Source organism: Triturus cristatus, chromosome 10 (genome assembly GCF_964204655.1).
Source record: "Triturus cristatus chromosome 10, aTriCri1.1, whole genome shotgun sequence".
Taxonomy (NCBI): domain Eukaryota; kingdom Metazoa; phylum Chordata; class Amphibia; order Caudata; family Salamandridae; genus Triturus; species Triturus cristatus.
The window spans coordinates 572,123,432-572,143,849 of NC_140593.1; the positions used below are offsets into that span (position 1 = coordinate 572,123,432).

A 20,418-nucleotide genomic window follows, 5' to 3' on the forward strand; every position below is an offset into this window, starting at 1 on the left:
CAGGAAGTAGCCAGCAGGCAGCTTCCTCCTCATCGCAAGTCAATCGCTGCGCAGGCGCAGCAGGAGAGCGCCCCAGCCGGGACATTTTCTCTGCATAGAGAAATAGTGTGTGTGGGCGGTCCTACGCGAGGGCAGGGGGGAGTGGCTTACCCACACTGTTGTGGGTACTGACTGTTTGGTCGGCTCAGGGCCGACGGCCAAACAGTCAGTATCTACAACAGTGGGTAAGCCACTCCCCCCCTGCCCTCGAGCACGACCGCCCACCCTCCCGCCCCCAACCAAGCACAGAGGCACTTCTGCTTTCTCGCAATGCGAGAAGGCAGAAACATAATGGTCGTTTTTACCATTTATGTTTCTGCCTTCTCGCACCGCAAGAAAGCAGTGGGGCAACGCCCCAACGCCCTAATGGGGGAGCCGCCACTGCCTGTAATGTTGGTTTGTTGCCCCCGCCCCCATTTCCACTGCCCTCCATAGTCTGTTGTGCTGCCACTGCCCTTGCTGCCTGCCTCTCAACAGTATCCCAATGAACAACTAGATTGCTAACATTCTAGATTTATTACAAAAGTGTGGAACGCCTGACGTCATCTTGATGTAATCAAAACTGTAATACCTAGAGTATTTCCTTTAGAAATTACATATATGAGAGGGTCTTATTTGCATCAAAATTATGGTTAGTGCTCTAAAAAACTAAAATGAGGACATATTTTCTGAGTTTTCAAATAGCGATAAAGAACTTTTAAATTATTTGTAATCTTTATGTTTTTTTATCCAGTTGACCACTTGATTAAATGTTGCACCTAGGGGAGAGGATGTGGTGTTACTTCCAGAGCTGCAGACTTTGCAACTGGGGAACCAGGTTGGAGTTTCTGCTTCAGCTCAACATTCTGTGATTCTGGTCAAATCGCTTAATCTCCCCATGGCTACAACCAAAATGAATTTGATCTTGTTCGATGTAACCAATGCTCATGTAAAGCACTCCAATACCTGACTAGTCTGCACTATATATAACTGCAAATACTGAAAAAATAAGTGTTTTGCACACTTCTGTCATTGGGCTATACTTGGGCTACATCTGGGTGATATTTGGGCTACATTTGGGCTCTTTTGTCTCTGGTGGCCATTTTGGGAGACTTATTTGTTATGATGTTTCCTAATTTCCTCATTTACTACAGTCTCCTCAGTAGAAAATACTTTCAGTTTTTTACTTTGAATCCATCAAGAAGGCATTTAGATGTGTCACACATTTGCCATAAATTCAGAAAATTAGCTCTCTAGTTGCTTATTAGATCACTGTAGTAAAGCTACTGCTCACCAGGGAAGTCTGCTGCTGGTATTGAAAGTGCATGTTTCAGTCTGCATGTCAGAATTTTTTAATGAAATAGAAGAGGATTTGAGAAGTCACTCAAAATGTGCCCTAATTTTTCTTTCTGCAGCACTGATCATACTTTCTATGGCAAAATGAACCCCCTCATTTTGTTCCTTTTTAAATGAAATGTTTTAAGAGTTACCACTTTATTCCAACCAAGATGGCTTCAGGTGTGCCATACGTTTGTCATAAGTAGGACTGTTAGCGCTCTAGTTGTTCTTTAAAACACTCTGGGAAGCTGCAGTAGAACACAAAGGAATCAACTGACAGTCTCTGCCCTTGTTGGATGTACATGTTTTACTGAGAATTTCAGACTTCATTCTCACATGACTGAGAAAGATAATGTGAATTTACAGAAAATATGCTCTCAGTTTAGCTTATAGATCACCTTCCAAACCTCTGTGGGAAAAGCATGAGAAAATAGTTTTCTCTCAAACATGATTCATGATATCACAGCAGAAGGCTTTTTCACATGGTAAAATCACCTTAGAACACACCACAATTCCTAAAATGAGTAGGGTACCATCAACAAATGATTATAATGTAACTAAAGTCTTAAAACCTTCTATTAACTGCAATTTTGGGGATATGTGTGGGGCATTCTTGTAGCAAGGGGTTTTGGCCCCAAGGTTATTATGGCTCTCCAAGCTATGTATAGAGATCCGGTGGCCAGGGTGTCGGTAATGGGAGAGAGTTCGGACAAGATATTGATCAAGAGAGGAACGCGCCAGGGATGCCCCTGTTCTCCAATACTTTTTGCGTTATATATCGACCCTCTGATCCAAAGAATTTTAGGTAGCCCTCGGATTAGCCCTGTTATATCTAACGGCCATATAACAAAATTGCTAGCATATGCAGATGATCTGGCGATCCTTACTACCGATCCACATCATGCAATTTCTGCATTAGTGGAGTTAGCCAAGGACTTCGGTAGTAGATCTGGCTGTCTGCTTAATGAGGGGAAAACCCAGATTATTTGTACCAAAAATATTATTAAGTTAGATAATAGATATGTAGATTCGGCAGTTTACTTGGGGGTCAGTATTAATGCTGCTGTTGACAAGATCACTACAGATAACTACTGTCCTCTTATGGTATCGATGGAAGCAGAGCTAAAAAGGCTTGACGTTCTACACCTTTCCCTGGTGGGAAGGGTAAACGTACTTAAAAGGACATTTTTTCCAAAGATCCTTTATCTGTTCCGTGCTATCCCTCTTTTGCTAGAGGAGAAAATTCTAAAAAATCTGGAAGTAATATTTAATAGGTTCATTTGGCAGTACGGGAAAACTAGACGCTCTATGAAGTTTATGTCACTCCCGTTTGATAGAGGTGGTATGGCCCTTCCAAATCTTCGACTATATCACTTATCTTGTCTCTTGGAGCATATGCCAATTTTGTTTCAACGAGTTCCTAGATCAGTATCGACTCAGGGAGATAGTTCGGACCTCCCTACTATCTTTGAGCTTCTATTTGGGAAGAACGCCGTAGGGTTACTCCTGAGGGAGGTTGATAGGAGATACTATAAGAAGGCTAAGTTTAAGATAGCGAGTGGGGTGTGGGGGACTTGGAAAGCGACCCAAAAGTTATTGGAGATCCCTAAGTTTAATTCCTATCTCCTCCTTTGGAATTCTAACCTGTTTCCATTTCTGGGTATGAATAAAATCAGTCTGCTTTGGATTGAAAAAGGAATTAGATCTATAGGGGATATTTTGGAGGGGGGGGGGGGACTGTTGGTTTTGAAACACTCCAGAGTAAATTTGGGATCCCGTCTAGCCACTGGTTTCTGTATGGACAAGTAGTCCAATCAATGAGGGCTTTTAGACCAAGAATGTCGGCAACTACATGCTTCCCTTTGGTGGACTATCTAGGGAATGGTGGAAATAAAATAAAAATTATTTATAGTCATTTAATGGAGGGAATTCAGGATGATATGGAGAAAGCTGAATCTACACTAGCAGCTAAAGTAGGTGATCCCGATGTGGACCTAGATTTTGCTCGGAGTCTAAATAAGAAATTATTGCGCTCATCTAATCTACGGGCCCAGCACTATAAAACGCTATTTAATCTGTACCTTACTCCGGCAAAGCTGTTTGCTTGGGGTGTGGTGCTGAACGATAAATGCCCTAGATGCTCTAAAGGCCCAGCGGATCTAAAACACATGTTTCACCAGTTTGAAAAGCTGTCTATAATTTTGAGGGAAATATCAAGTTTTTTGGAGGGGTTATTAAAATGCAGAATCCCTATCTCTTCTACACTGGTGTTAACGGGAGTTGATAGGAAAATGAAATTGGGAAGCACTGCGGAAGCTCTGGTTTTTATTTCTATTGCAGTGTTGCGTATTCTTATCTCTGCTGGCTGGAAAGATCCTACCCCCCTACCTTTCAGATGTGGATGGCAAGGTTGCTTGGGGTACATAATATAGAGTCCTGTTTATACGAATTAAAGAGCAATAAAGTAAGGGAATTGGGGAGAAACATTTGGGCCCCACTAGCTAGCTGGAGATATTCTAGTTCTTAATTTTCTTTTTCTTTTAGTTTAATATCTGATCACGAATGATGTAATCAGTTTGTTTTTTCTTTGGATAAATAATGTAATGTATTTTGTATATACTTTTGTATGACACCAGATAACTCAATAAAAAAAATAAAAAAATAAAAGACAAAGGAACAAAATGAGGGGGTTCATTTTGCCATAGAAATTATGATTAGTGCTGCAGAAAGAAAAATTAGGGCACATTTTGACTTCTCAAATCCTCTTCTATTTCATAAAAAAATTCTGACATGCAGACTGAAACATGCACTTTGAATTCCAGCAGCAGACTTCCGTGGTGAGCAGTAGCTTTACTACAGTGATCTAATGAGCAACTAGAGTGCTAACATTCAGAATTGATGGCAAATGTGTGACATATCTGAATACCTTCTTGATGGAATCAAAGTAAAAAAATGAAAGCATATCCTACTGAGGAGACTGCAGTAAATGAGGAAATTACGAAACTTCATAACAAATAAATCTCCCAAGATGGCCACCAGAGACGAAAGAGCCCAAATGCAGCACAAATATCACCCAGATGTAGCCCACATGTAGCCCAATGACAGAAGTGTGCAAAACACTTTTTTTTGTGTATTTGCAGTTTTATATAGTGCAGACTTGTCAGGTATTGGAGTGCTTTACATGAGCATTGGTTACATCACACAAGATCAAATTCATTTTGGTTGTAGACATGGGGAGATTAAGTGATTTGACCAGAATCACCGAATGTTGAGCTGAAGCAGAAACTCCAACCTGGTTCCCCAGTTGCAAAGTCTGCAGCTCTGGAAGTAACACCATATCCTCTCCCCTAAGTGCAACATTTAATCAAGCGGTCAACTGGATAAAAAAACATAAAGATTACAAATAATTTCAAAGTTCTTTGTCGCTATTTGAAAACTCAGAAAATATGTCCTCATTTTAGTTTTTTAGAGCACTAACCATAATTTTGATGCAAATAACACCCTCTCATATATGTAATTTCTAAAGGAAATGCTCTAGGTATTACAGTTTTGATTACATCAAGATGACAGCAGGCGTTCCACACTTTTGTAATAAATATAGAATGTTAGCAATCTAGTTGTTCATTGGGATACTGTTGAGAGGCAGAGGCCAGGGGCAAAGACTCTTAAAATTGAAGGCAGGTAGGAGAGTGCAGAGGCAACAATTTGACCACACTGGGCAGGCAGGAAGGGCAGTGGCAGCACAACAGACTATGGAGGGCAGTGGAAAGGGGGGCAGGGGCAACAAACCAACAATACAGGACTGGCAAGAGAGGCTGTGGCAATATAATAGACCATTGTGGGCAGAAGGAAGAGGCAGTGGTAGTACAACCATACATACTAACAGACCCGTTTCAGCCAGGAAACGTCCAATGTTTTTAAGCTCAAATGGGCTTTATTTGATCTGTCTCCTGTCTACAATCTCCTCTTTTTCAATGTAACTCAAAGGGGAAAATCAATACCCCAGTTTTGTTTCAAAATCTCCCTCTTACCAAGTTCAAAATGTTCGCAAGTATGGTACATTGGATCATGGTAGGCAGGAGGAATTGGGGTAGGGACATGGACTCGGATAACAGAGGACAGGAGGGACATGGAGAGGTGCCCCAAACTGACCCTACAGGCAGGCATCAGGGTTTGCAACAGCACAATACACCACACAGGGCATGCGGGACGGGAGTGCAGCACAACAATCCATAGAAAGCAATAGGGAGGGGACAGGACCATGCACATGGACAACAGAGAACAGAGGGGAAAGAGGCAATGGTAGCTAGCTGACCATAATGGACAGACAGGAGAGAAAGCTGCAGCATAACAGACCATAAAGGGCAGGAGGGACGGATCAGGGGCATTACAATGGAACAGACAAGCCAGGAGGGAGGGAATAGGGGTCTGCACATGGAAACAGAGGGCTGGGGGCAAGGGGGCAGGGCAGGAGCAGCAAGATGACCATGGAGGTCAGGCAGGATGGGCACTAGAAACAAGACACACCATGGAGAGTAACAATGAGACTATGATGGCATACACAGGGGAAAGGTGGGAGGGGGTCAGGGGCAGCTAACTGACCACACAGGGAAGGTGGGAGGGGCCATGGCAGGGAAGGTGGGAGGGGCCATGGCAGCACAGAAGACCATGCATGGCAAGCGGGAGGGTTAGTGGCAGCACAATGGCTATGATGGGCAAGAAGGAGGGTGCAGGGGCATGCACAAAGGACCATGGAGGATAGAAGGGAGGGTCAGGACCTGGGCACAGACAAGAGAGTTCAGGGGAAGGGGCCTCACAACAGACCGCGTGGGGCAGGCAGGAGGAGCAGTTGCAGCACAACAGACCAGGGAGGGCAGAAGGGTGTGGCAGTAAAATGGACCATGGAGGACAGGAGGAAGGGGATAGGGGCATAGCATGTGGACAGGCAGGGTGAAGGTGGCAGGGACAGGTTACAGTCATCTGACAATGCTAGGCAGGTGGGAGGGGAGTGGCAGCTCAACAGAACACTCAGAGTAGATAGGAGTGGCAAGTCCATGGAACATGGTGGGGAAAAAGGATGGAGCAGGGTCATGCACAAAGATATCGGAGAGCAGGGGGAAGGAGAATAGGGGCAGCAAACTAAGCACAGAGGCTAAGCAGGAGGTCAATAATGGGCCATAGAATTGGGCAATGGAGGGCAGGAGGAGTGGACTGGTACATCATGCTAAATGGAGGACAGTGGCAGCGCATCAGACCATGCATGGAAGAAGGAAGGAGGCTAGTCCATGGATTCAGACAACAGAGGATTGGGAGGATTTGGATGGGACAGCAAGCTAACTGTTCAGAGAAGGTGGGTATTAGGAACCTTATTGTTTTTAAAATGTGTGTCTGTGCGAACTACTTAAAATATGAACAAGTATGCAGCATAATCTCACTTTATTCAGGAAGAAGAGGACGTTTGTGACTGTGACTCTGGGCTCACTTGGCAGAAACACTCCCTGACCCTCCACCCCATCGCAAAATGTAATGCCCATGAAAAGTGTAGGTGGACACAGTGTTATATAGAACATAGTCCTGAGAGCACGATTGAAAATGAAAACTAGATATAGTATATGGTATAAACTATGCACCAAAAAGTGTGATATAAGATGAACCGGGCGTGAAATATATTATGCAATACATTGTGCGCAATGACAGATTCATTGGAGAGCGCGAGATAGCACAGGCACTAGCGCGTGCTATGCGATATGCGCCTTGGAGTGTAATATGCACAGGGCAGGGTTGTGTAACCTAACTAGTCTCTTAAGTTGTAATATAAAATATGTGCTGGGGAGTGTAACGTTGCATATGCACTGTGACAAAGATATGGATCCCAGATTGTAATATGTATGGCATAGCACTGTGCGTTATAACACAGGCATCGAGGAAGGCATGTTAGATGGGGCAATATATGCCGTGCGAAGGCAAGTGTGGCATGACATATTCACGGGGTGGTGTTACAGTGCACATGGGCTAGAGAGTGTCATAGCATACGCACTAGCTGGTGGAATACAACATAGAGGTGTGTGGCACTCAGCGGGCACTGTTGGGTGTAACACAGCATTGGGCTCAGTCAGGAGCACGCTGTGACTCTCAAGTGAGGTTCATCTCCTTTCCAGAGAGTAAAATAAAAAGTATTACACATCCGGCGGTGGATGTGTGTTTTATTAACAGTGAGAGGGGTTTCTTGCATATTTTGGTCGAATTTTTGTCGAATCCCCTTTGAATGCCTTGGTGTGCTTGTGTATTAAATGTGCCCGTCAATAGCTACCCATGTTTGTATAAATAAACGACAAGGGTGTCTACTTGGAGAGTACCCACCGGCGGGAGCGCCGGGATTAGGCACGGTAGGGCGTCAGACACGTCAGAGCTTCACTAGCGGTGTAAATACATTCCACGTGGATTCATTGTATGCATAGTCACCTTTTAATGAATATCACGCAAATCGTCATGGTGATATGTACATACGGTTTTTCCAGCATGTCCTAGGTGTTTCTATAAATACATATATTTTTTAAATAATAAAAAACAAAGGCCGGCCCCGGGGGATGGGGTCCCTGTGGCCATAAGTGGCCTGAGGAGGGGGGCAACGTAGCCCCCCTCCTAAAGAATTAAAAAAATAAAAGGCCATGACCCAGGGGTTGGGGTCCCCGGGGCCGATTAAGGCCTTGGGATGGGGGCCACACAGCCCTCCTTCTTAAAAAAATAAAATAAATAAAAGACTGGCATCGCGCCGGTGGCCACGCCCCCTCCTTGCAGCACTCTGCAAACGCGCCCCCTGGCCAGTTGTAAGTTGGGGAATTAATTACCCTTCAATACAGAGGGTGCCTGAGTGCCAACTAGCCCAACAGGTATCTCCAGTATGCGCCAGGGAGCTGCGTTGCAGACAGGTGTTCTGAGGTCACGCCCCTTTTTACACCTCTATGCAACGCAGCTCTGTGGCGCTTACTGGAGGTACCTAGTGGGCTAGTTTGACCCTAGGAACCCTTAGGATTCAAGGGGACTTAATCTCTCAACTTAGAACGGCCACAGGACGCGTTTACACAGTGGTGAAGGGAGGGGACGGGGCTTGAGGTGAAGTGTGCAAACACGCCCTGTGGCGCATTTTAAGTTGGGGAAATAATTGCCTTTCAATCCTGAGGGACCCTGGGGGCCAACTAGTCCACCAGGTGCTTCCAGTAAGCGCCACTGCTCTGCGTTGCAGAGAGGTGGTGCAGGCCGTGCCCCTTATTACACCTCTCTGCAATGGCACTTACTGGACGTACCTAGTGGGCTATTTTGCCCCTAGGGACCCTAAGGATTCAAGGGGACTTAATCTCCCAACTTAAAACTGCCACAGGGTGTGTTTACACAGTGGGGAAGGGAGGGGACGGGGCCTGAGGTGACGTGTGCAAGCACGCCCTATGGCGCGTTTTAAGTTGGGGAAATAATTCCCCTTCAATCCTGAGGGCCCCTCGGGGCTAACTAGCCCACCAGGTGCTTCCAGTAAGCGCCACTGAGCTGCGTTGCAGAGAGGTGGTCCAGGCCGTGCCACTTTTTACACCTCTCTGCAACGCAGCTCTGTGGCACTTACTGGAGGTACCTAGTGGGCTAGTTGGACCCTAGGGACCCTCAGGATTTAAATGAACTTAATTTCCCAACTAAAAACGGCCACAGGGCGTGTTTACACAGTGGTGAAGGGAGGGGACGGGGCCTGAGTTAACGTGTGCAAACATGCCCTGTGGCGCGTTTTAAGTTGGGGAAATTATTCCCCTTCAATCCTGTGGGACCCTGGGGGCCAACTAGCTCACCTGGTGCTTCCAGTAAGCGCCACTGCGCTGCGTTACAGAGAGTTGGTCTAGGCCGTGCCCCTTTTTACACCTCTCTGCAACGCAGCTCTGTGGCACTTACTGGAGGTACCTAGTGGGCTAGTTGGACCCTAGGGACCCTCAGGATTCAAATGAACTTAATTTCCCAACTAAAAACGGCCACAGGGCGTGTTTACACAGTGGTGAAGGGAGGGGACGGGGCCTGAGTTAACGTGTGCAAACATGCCCTGTGGCGCGTTTTAAGTTGGGGAAATTATTCCCCTTCAATCCTGTGGGACCCTGGGGCCCAACTAGCCCACCTGGTGCTTCCAGTAAGCGCCACTGCGCTGCGTTACAGAGAGATGGTCTAGGCCGTGCCCCTTTTTACACCTCTCTGCAACGCAGCTCTGTGGCGCTTACTGGAGGTACCTAGTGGTCTAGTTGGACCCTAGGGACCCCTCAGGATTCAAGGGGACTTAATCTCCCAACTTAAAACGGCCACAGGGCGTGTTTACACAGTGAGGAAGGGAGGGGACGGGGCCTGAGGTGATGTGTGCAAACACTCACTGTGGCGCGTTTTAAGAGGTAGTTTTAATCCCCTGCCCTATTATATACTAGGGGCTTACAGAGGAGGTCATGCTAATCACAGGGGGACCCCAACACATAGTGTTCCCTAGTGTATGTAGGGGTTTTCACTGTATTCTGAGTGTCTTTTAACACAGCACTGGCTCTAGGACTGGTTAGTCAGACTCAGTTACCACCAGTATCCGTCTGAAAAAGTTGAGGGTACAGGATGATTTTGCAACAAGGCTTCTTTCTGCTCTTCTGTTTGTTCTTTCTGGACGTTATCCTTCTTCCTGCACTTTTCTTCGTCTTTGAGGACTTCTGTTGCTTCTTTCTGCATTTCTTTTTTTTCTTTCTGTGCGTTTTTTTTTCTTTCTTCACATGTCCTATCTCTGTAGGCATAGTTAGGAATTAGCATTTAAAAAACCTTAAAAATTCACTGAAAAAACCATAGGTTTCAGGGGCGTTATAGTTAGCTGGACTTTTCACTCGTACAAAACCATTGAAATTCCCCCGTTATAGTTAGTTCAGCTAACTATAACTCGCGCGCCCGCAAAGCACTGCTGCTGACTTCACATATTACATCACTCATGACATGGTCAGTGACATCACTCATGACATCACTGATGACATCTCAAATGACATCACTGATGACATCATCCTTGTGATAGAGTGGCAGACCTCCTCTCCCCCTAATATAACCTTTGATACACACATTCAAAAATAGAAACTAAAATTTTCAAAACAATGGACATACCAATACCAGTTACAACAACCTATTCAGTAATTCTAAGATACACATCCACTCATTCACCAACAGTCCTATACAGTCACTCATACATGTACTCACTCATCATATGTACTCATACACCTATACATCCTGTTACACAACGCCACTCATCCATAGAGTTACTCATGCTAATAAAGAATCAAACATCCATTTACTTGCATATACAGTTATACACACACCGCCACAATTACTTCTAAAGAAACTTACACATACTTAGTCTTTTAAACAATCACTTATAGAAACACATACTTATTCATACAGGAACTCTTCCAATCTCTCACTCTCGCATATACTCACTTATATATACCAATAGTCACATATACTAGTTTAAAACATATGTAGTTACTCATAAAGACACTATTGAGACAGTCATTCACTCACTAACACACCCATGCACATGCTCATCCACCCATACAGTCCTGTATACATGCTGTCTTCAACACATACAAACAGTGAGTCACTCATTCATGCATCTATGCACTATTTAATACCCCCCACCGAACCATACAGACACTCAGAAACTCATACTGATACTCAAAAAACCAACTAATAACTTGTATAGACGCTCATGTAGGTACTCACCAACCCATGCAGCCACTTATACACAAAGTGAGAGACTGATACAGATATTTACATATTTAAACATTACTCACTAAGCCATGTATTCACTAAGATACACTTAATCAGTCAGTTATACCATCAAGTTTTCAAAAACAAATCATCCATTTAGACACTTATATACCCATTTATTCTTCCATCGACCTTGAGATATACATATATAAAACATATGTAATTTTCAGAAAAACACACATTCACTGGATGATGTCATCAGTGATGTCATTTGAGATGTCATGAGTGATGTCATGAGTGATGTCACTGACCATGTCATGAGTGATGTAATATGTGATGTCATCAGCAGTGTATTGCGGGCCCGCGAGTTATAATTAGCTGACCTAACTATAACGGGGGAATCTCAAGGGTTTTGTACGAGTGAAAAGTCCAGCTAACTATAACGCCCCTGAAACCTATGTTTTTTTCAGTGAATATATATATGTATATATATGTACCACACACAAAAATTTGAGTAAAGCACACTCTCGGGAGATGTTTGCTCAGTGCAGGTTAAATCACCAGTCATTCCGTGTTTCAAGAGCAGACTGAAGGATGAGGATGCAATACATAGTAACATGGTAACATAGATGGTGGACTCAAATGTCATAAGTCAAGTAAACAAACAAAAATGTGGTGGCCATCTTGGAACATCAGACTTTACAGGATTAGACGAGAAAAATGGCTAGAATTACACCAGAAACACTTTGCGAAACACAGCGTTGCAAATGACAACAGGATAAGCGAAGGAACATGTGTAAACGTATACCTGTCACGTGACAACATGTTGAGAATGCGGAAATCTGCATGATCCCCAAATGAAAAAGTCTCAAGTCATGTGAAGAACCGCAGATGTGGTAGCCATCTAGGAACATCAGAACGCTGCAGAAAAAAAGACAAGTGTCAAACAACACACATGATGCACCTAGCGTAACACAGTGTTATGACTACAACCAACCAAATGAAGGAGCATGTGAAAACTAATAACTGTCATGTGACAGTGGGTATGTGGAAATCCGCATGGGCTCCAATAGGGCACAGACTGGGAGACAACGTCTTCCAAAACCATGTGTGTCAAAACACGCTGTAGCGTGAGCGGAGTGTCAATATATAGGAGCCCTTAGTGGCCTAATAAAACACACAGCGTGTGTCATGCTGCAACGCAATACAAACACCAAGTGGCACAATGCAAATGCCTATAAACACAGTACCATAGTCACGTGTCTCCATGCGCTATCAGTATTGCAACTATATACAGTGAAAATTGATAATTAAAATTAGCGTGAAAAAATCTCTTATCTTGACGATGTGCACACCTGGAACCGGGGAAGAAAAGGGTAGGGTCGCCCAGTGAAAGTGTCAGGATGCAGAGGGCTCATTCCTTTCCTCCTATGAGAAAAGATATACAAAGAAATATGTAAGATTAAAATGAAACTTGCAGAAGAACACATACTGCAGGTTAAAACAAACTATACATGGCACAGCAATAAAGGAGGAAGATTAACAGAAGCAACATCATAGTGATTATATACACATGTTAATCATGATACAAATAAGTGGCTAGTTCTTCGCCCAAATTGTGTCCCGCAGGGAATTTGGTCTCTAGCTCGAATATCGATTTGGATTCACGTTTGTGTAGTCTGAGCACCCTATTACCACCTCTAGGACCCACGTGTACCTGTTCTATGGCAAAGAAACTCAGCAGGGAACTGTTTGAAAGTTGGAAATCTTGAAAGTGCCTGGCTATGGGATAATGCGGGTCCTTGTTGTTGATGGCCCAAAGATGTTCTAACACTCTTTTCTTAACCATGATTGTTGTGCTACAGATGTATCTCAATTTGCACAGACATTCGAGCACATAAATGACAAAATTGGAGCTACATGTCAAGAATTGTGTGATGCTTTTCATCTTCTTGGTGCCTGGTGCAGTAAACTAATTTCTCATGTGGCTATTGCGGCAGGCTTTACAGTGGCCACAGGGAAAAAAGCCTTTGAGATTATGTGCCCCTTGTTTGTGAGTCTGGGAGGCATCACTGTGCACCAGGATGTCCCTCAAACTCCGGCCTCTCCTAAAAGTGACCCTGGGTCTGTCATGTAGGGTGTGTCCTACTGTTGGATCACTCTTAAGGATATCCCAGCTTTGGGCCAAGATTTTGTGTATCTGTTGTGAATTTCTGTTGTAAGTAAGGGTGACCCTCGTGTCAGTGATCTCAGAGTGCCTGTTCTGTTTCATGAGTGTTTGGGTTCTACTGACCGTAGTCATTTTGGACAAGTGATCCAGCACGAAGAGTAAAATTTACATATCCTCCCTATGTCACAGATTCTTATTAAAAAATTCATTCATTTATTCATTCACTTGGTGGGGCCCATAACACCAACACAGTCGTCACTCAATCTCACTCGAATCTGTACACAGGAGAAAAGGGCGCTGGACATGTGGGTACCTTATTACCTATCAGGATTAATTTGCTTTACATTATATACACATTCTATATACCGCTTCAGAATCCTGACTTTAACATCAAGGCACTTCACTATTTGGTCGATGGACCAACTAGTTGGACTGGTTGATGGTGAATTAGAATCAGCTAAAACACAATTAAAGCCTAGGAAACATTTGATATTTCAATTATTAATTTAAGAACCACAGACTCGTTTCTTATTATTTCAACACATTTATCAAACTCTTAAGTCTTGCATTTACTGACTACAGGTCATTAATTTGATTAAGATTTATTGAAGAGAAATTAAACATGAAAAATACTCTTAGACATAGATTAAATAAATTGCAATACATCATTTACCCATAGATAGATGACGATATCGTCAGATCAAGTAGGGAGTTATCTGCATTCTCAAGTGAAGACTCCCTCGAAAAGGCAGTCTGACCCTCGTTAAAGGATCAAACCGTCATACAAAATACAGGATGAGGCGTAAATAAAGTTCAGAAATTCAGCAAAGTCCATACATCAATCTGGAGTATGGATTAGTTCCACACTCAGACTGCTGAAATAGAATACATTTTAGTATTTATGAAAAGGAACATCCACTCAACAAAAACTCTTTCTCAATGGAAATTAACCCAAAGATAAACGTAACCGCAACCACAGCTCCAACTCCTGTACAACCACCCACACCCTAATAATGACTGAGGAGGGGATTTTATACCCTTTTCCCCTTACTTCATACAGAATATGGCAACTTTTAGGGGCAGAGAAAATGTTCTGATTGGACAGTTCGGGGTTATCAATAGTTCAATACAATTTTCCCAGTGTAAACGGGTTCTCCATAGTGACTTGGCACAGAGGGTTACAAATCAAAAGTTATTTTTCTCTGTTTTTCCGGCGAGAACAGTAAATGTATCTTCTCAAGGGTAAAGGGTCCCTTTGACAGGCTAATTCCCTGCCTTTTCGGTTGTTCCCACACGATCGACTATTGGCTTGCGGTCAAGTCACAACTTTCGGCCTTGGCAGGGAACACGATGTCAGGAGTTCAGGTCACCACATGATCTTAAGAGCCATCTGGACATGGGCAGAAATCATCGTGCTCACATGGTGGCATCGGCTTCAGTAAACGCCATCTTGGGTACTGCGGCCTAGTAGGCCCGAATGTCAACTTAAGTAAAAATAGATAATTAAAATATAGAATGAAGATTCTAATGTTTAAGCTCATACTAATCCCAATAAATATTAGTATTTTCCTAGCTGTAGCAACATTTAAAGTGATAATACTTACCATACAGTAACTTGGAGCCACCATACAATCACAAAGCAATATAAACCATGCAATTTTATTATTTTAACACACTCTAAGGTTAGTTTGCGTACCATTGTTAACTAATTAATTGTTCTGCAATGCAATTAGCAATTTAGTCCCACGTATATTTTGTGTTTACCAAGGCGCAAATGTTGGTTAGTATCACTTCCATTTCAAACATATTATGTGAATTAATTTTAGAATGATACATAATTAATTACATGCAAATTAGGAGGTATACAAAATTTTATTTTACCTGCTCCATCACAAGGAACGGTCAAGAACCCATTTGGGATAGCCACAAACTCTGAATCTCGAGATCACTATATCTTGTTCTGTGTTGTACCCTTCATCAGTGCTGAAGTTCCTTCTTGCCCTGAGAAGCTCACCGTATGGGATACTCCATTTCAGAGTGTCCGGATGGTTTCTGAGGACATGGAGTAAGCTGTTGCCTGCTGTGGTTTATCGAAATAAGCTGGTTTGTAACATGCCTTGACTGACTTCAACCCTGACATGAAAGAACTCAATCAGCTCCCAACTCCTGTTGTACTTGAGAGTTATGTTGTAAGGATTAATATTCAGTTTCTCAATTAATTTGGTTGCTTGTTCCTCACTCCCTTTCCATCAATGTAACACAGCCACAGGGCTACCTACTCAAAGTCAGGACTCAAATTGTCATCATTGCAAATTTCTTCCTCCCACAATCCCAGGACCAGGTTGTCAAAACTGGACGCAAAACATGTGCCCAGTATTTGCTTGTAGAGAACACCATTAAACATAAAGATAATATTATGCAGACACACATCCATCATCTCTAAAAGCATGTTGGTGTGTTCCAAGTAACTTATGTGTTTGTTATTGAGGAAATGAGAACATGCTTTGATCCCTTGATTGTGCTCTATTATGGTGTACAATGAATTTACATCGAGGGTGATGAGAATGGAGTCATAGTCCCATGACGTGCCCTCCAATTTGGAAAGAAAATCTTTGGTGACTTTGACATGTGAGGGAAGAATGGTAACATATTCTCTTAGAAAATGATCGACCTATTTGGAAACGTTCTCAAAGACATTGCCCTTTGAGGAAACCAACAGTATACCAGGTGGCACTAAGGGATCTTTATGTATCTTGGGAAGAAGATACAGAATGGGTAACTTCGGATAGTCCTTCTTGAGGAAACAGTATTTTTCCCACGTGATGAGACCCTGTTGCTGCCATTCTGTAAGTTTCTTCCACGTAAATGCAATGCTGTCATTATAGATCGTGGTATTGCATTTGGAATAAAACCTGGGGTCATTAAGTTGTCTAAATGCCTCAGTGACATACATCTGTCTGCTCATGAGCACAATATTGCCACCTTTGTCTGCATGTCGGATAACAATATCCGTATCTACTGCTAATGCTGTGTGAGAAGTTGGCCTGATATATGATGTCACTAATTCTAGTGTACACCTTGTATCAGTCCAAACAACCCTTATGGTGAGTGATTGGTTGTAAAGTCAACCTTATAGACCAGCTATCCTAGTGGTAGCATGGACAAGAGCAGTCTTAGGCTAAACTCTGAATGGCATGTGAAGCCAGCTGTTATACCATATGTAACCCCTTGAATACCAAATGAAAGGACACCACAACAGATATATATGAAAATAGAATGTATTTATTCTAGTCAAACCCTCAGCACTCTTTATGAGATTCGAGGTAAGTACAACATAGTCTTAATTATGCATACATTAAATCACACAGGTAAGTAATACAGTTAGGCCCTAGGGGCCACGCAAACCATATACTAAATAAGTGGTATAAGGCACACTGTCACGGAAATAGGATAGGCCTAGGCCTAGGGAATCGCTGGGGCTACACTACACTACCAACAGTTAGGAAGTGGGAGGCCCACGGGATTCAGGTGCAGAGTGGAAACACTCATGCGTAATGCGTATAATCAATAGAAATAGTACAGTTTAGGATTATTAAGATTTAGGACACTTCTGGAGTAACTTGGAAGTCGAGACTTGAAAACTAGACACTAGGATAGTCAATACCCTGATGAGCACCGGAGTACCCAAGTTACCTAGCCCACGGGCTGCGGGTGCATAGGTGTGAACTTGCGTCGGGTTTCTTCGTCGACTCCTATGGATGCCTGAAGGAAAGATGCTGACAGGCAGTCAGTGAAGAGTGTCCGGTGGATCCCAAGGCCGGGATCAAGAAGGAAGGATACCTGCAAGCAGAAGGGACAGAGTCTGGGTCACTAGCCAGTGACCACGTGGAACCAGGAAGGAACCAGGCGATGTCGGGAGATTGCAGGTGATGAGGTGAAGCTTGTCGCAGCAGCCACGGGTACCAGGAGACGTCAAGGATGACCAGGACCAGGAGGCGAGCTGTCCCACGAAGGCTCGTGCTGTCGGCGGCGTCGAAGTCGAACTAGGACTCACCAAGCCTTGGCAAGCGGAACCCACGAAGAATGGAGGACTTGCTTCTGGTGCAGACCAGGAAGGTCTGGGGTGCTTCTCTTTTACAGAGGAGCGGGAGCCAGTCTGGAGGAGCCAAACCAGCAGTGGAAAATTTAACGTGTGTCGTCGCAAAGGTTACTAGCCAGCGGGCAAGCAACCGGACAGACGCGGCAAGCAGGAAAATGCAGAAGGGCCCCACGCAGGACTCGTGGAGTGTGGGGGGCTGATCTTCGGTGCAGATGGTGCTTGGGGTTGGGGCTTCTCAGTCCCCGGTGCACAACTTCGAGGGTGCCTCAGAAGCTGCGCTGGAAGATACTCGCCACTTTTCCCAGGTAGCCGGTCCCACGTCTCTCGTCTCCTCCACGGATCTCAGCTCGGCTGTGGATGTGGATCAGGGTCGGAGAAGTCTGGAAGTCAAGGCTCTGGTCGGGCTCTGCAGTCGGTCCCTCGTAGAACTTCAGCAAAGCAAAGGGTAAGTCTCTTGATGGTGCCTGTTTGCACAGGGTGGCCACTCCTTGGCCACAAGGGAGATTCTTCAGTCTTCTTCTTTCGTCGAATGTCGAAGGTCCAGAGTTTCTGTTTAAGTTGCAGGTTCAGGATAATCTAATCTCCTGGGGCCCAGCTACCACACTTATACTAATCTGGGGGGCTGGGTTGCCTGCTAGGTCACGCCTTATGGGTGGGACCTGGGAGGGGGGTGGTTACACCCCCTTCCCTTTGTCTAGTTTCGCGACAGGACTGGGGCTGGAGTGCCTCAGCACCGGTTTGAACCGGACTATGCATGGGACACCTTGTGTGCCCCAGGCAGTGTCTCGTTTCTTTCATCCCTCCCAGCCCCAATACACTAAGTCTTTTCTAGGGTGGTGCTAGCACCTCCCAAGGCAGGAAACCTATTGTCGAAGCCTCCCGTGCCGGGATCACTCCCAGCAGCAGGAGGTCAGACTTGTGTCGTGGCAGCAGCATCCATTTTGTGATGCTGGGGTTCTGGTTAACTTTAACCGGGTAAGTAGGTTTCAACATGTCTTCTCCCTCTAGAAGGAAGGGATAATATCCTCATCACCAGAAATGGGATGGGGGTATTATTCCAAAGTGTTAGACACCTTACACGACATGTTTTGATAGAGCCAAACCATAGTTACCATAACCGTTTAAGATTATAAGGCACTTTAAGAGTATATGGTAGGCTATATCATAGAACAGCTATAAGGACATGGTTCCGAAAGCTGCAGACAGGCTCAGCTCATGCTAGAGCACTATCTCACATGTTACCAAGCACTCTGCCTCCAGGATTGTTAAGGCCTGCCATAGGAGTGGCTGATAGGTACACATGTGTCTATATATAAGGTAGGTATAGGAATACTACACCTAAGCAAGGGGTGATTACACGACCTTGCCCCAGCTGAGTGATCAGCCAGTTGTGTCATAATGGAAGGCCAGGCCAGGGGTTGCATAATACATGCTGCAGCCCCTGGTAGGCCTAGGGTACACCTATGCCCTGGGTACCTAAGGTACACTGTACAGGGGCCAATAAGGTGATCCTATCCAATTGGGTTATGCACCTAAAGTACATAGTAGTAATTTAGAGAGAGAACAGCAGGGCTGTGGGTCTGATTAGCAGGCCCACAGCCACATCTAAGTCGAAAACCAGTAAAGCAAAAGCAAAAAGTGGGGGTGAACATAGAAAGCAGACCCTACTCTCCTACACAACCCCCCCCCCCCCCAAACTTAGGGACATTAAACTAACCTTGACCAGTTGAGTCTTCATGTTCTAAGTGGAAATATCTGGAGAGTCCATCTGCATTGGCATGGTCAGTCCCAGGTCTATGTTCCACTGTGAAGTCCATCCCCTGTAGGGAAATGGACCACCTAAGAAGTTTGGGATTTTCACCCTTCACCTGATTTAGCCACAAGAGGGGCTTATGGTCTGTCTGAATCTTGAAGTGAGTGCCAAACAAGTATGGCCTCAGCTTCTTCAGGGCCCAAACCACAGCAAAGGCCTCCCTCTCAATAGCTGACCAACGTTTCTCTCTAGGGGTCAGCCTTCTACTTATAAAAGCAATGGGCTAGTCTTGACCATCTACATTCAGTTGTGAAAGAACAGCTCCCACACCCAACTCAGAAGCATCTGTCTGGACAATAAACTCTTTGGAGTAGTCTGGACTTTTCAGAATAGGTGCACTGCACATGGCCTGCTTCAGGTCATCAAATGCTTTTTGACAGCTCACTGTCCACTGAACTTTCTTTGGCATCTTCTTGGAGGTCAAGTCTTTAAGTGGTGTCACAATGGATCCATAGTTCTTAACAAACTTTCTGTAGTATCCAGTCAGGCCCAAGAAAGCTCTGACCTGAGTCTGGGTAGTTGGAGGAGTCCAGTCCTTTATGGTCTGGATCTTGCTCTCCAGTGGTTGAACCTGACCCCCACCGACTAGGTGGCCCAGGTATACAACCTTGATTTGCCCTATCTGGCACTTAGTGGCCTTGATAGTGATGCCTGCCTTTTGCAGGGCCTCTAAAACATTCCTCAGGTGGACCAGGTGATCCTCCCAGGTGGAGCTAAAGACAGCAATATCATCAAGATAAGCTGCACAGTAGTCATCCAGGCCTGTAAGGACTTGATTCACCAACCTTTGGAAAGTGGCAGGTGCATTCATCAAGCCAAAGGGCATTACCACAAATTGATAATGTCCTCCTGGGGTCGAGAAAGCAGTTTTGGCCTTTGCATTCTCAGCTAGTCTGATTTGCCAGTAGCCTGCTGTCAGGTAAAATGTGCTCAAAACTTAGCAGCTGCCAGTCTGTCAATGAGCTCATCTGCCCTAGGTATTGGTTGGGCATATGTCCTAGTGACAGCATTGAGACCTCTGTAGTCCACGCAAAACCTCATCTCTCTCTTACCATCTTGGGTGTGAGGTTTTGGCACAAGAACTACAGGACTAGCCGAAGGGCTCTCTGAAGGTTCAATGACTCCCAGCTCCAACATCTTTTGTACCTCAACTTTTATGCAGTCCCTGACATGGTCAGCTTGCCTGTAGATTTTACTCTTCACAGGCAGACTGTCACCAGTGTCCACCTC

The 20,418-nt window shown here is 44.6% G+C and overlaps 1 protein-coding gene across 6 annotated transcripts in view; it reads right to left on the reverse strand.

Moving 5' to 3' along the window:
* LOC146789752 (uncharacterized) overlaps window positions 1-20,418 on the reverse strand; it is a 273,763-nt gene that overhangs the window by 76,987 nt on the left and 176,358 nt on the right. For all 6 annotated transcript variants that reach the window (XR_014970156.1, XR_014970153.1, XR_014970152.1 and 3 more), the window contains 2 exons: window positions 12,462-12,534; window positions 11,915-12,027 (listed from right to left, as the gene is read on the reverse strand). The gene's annotated coding sequence lies outside the window, so the exon portion shown is untranslated. The remainder of the gene's footprint in view (window positions 1-11,914; window positions 12,028-12,461; window positions 12,535-20,418) is intronic.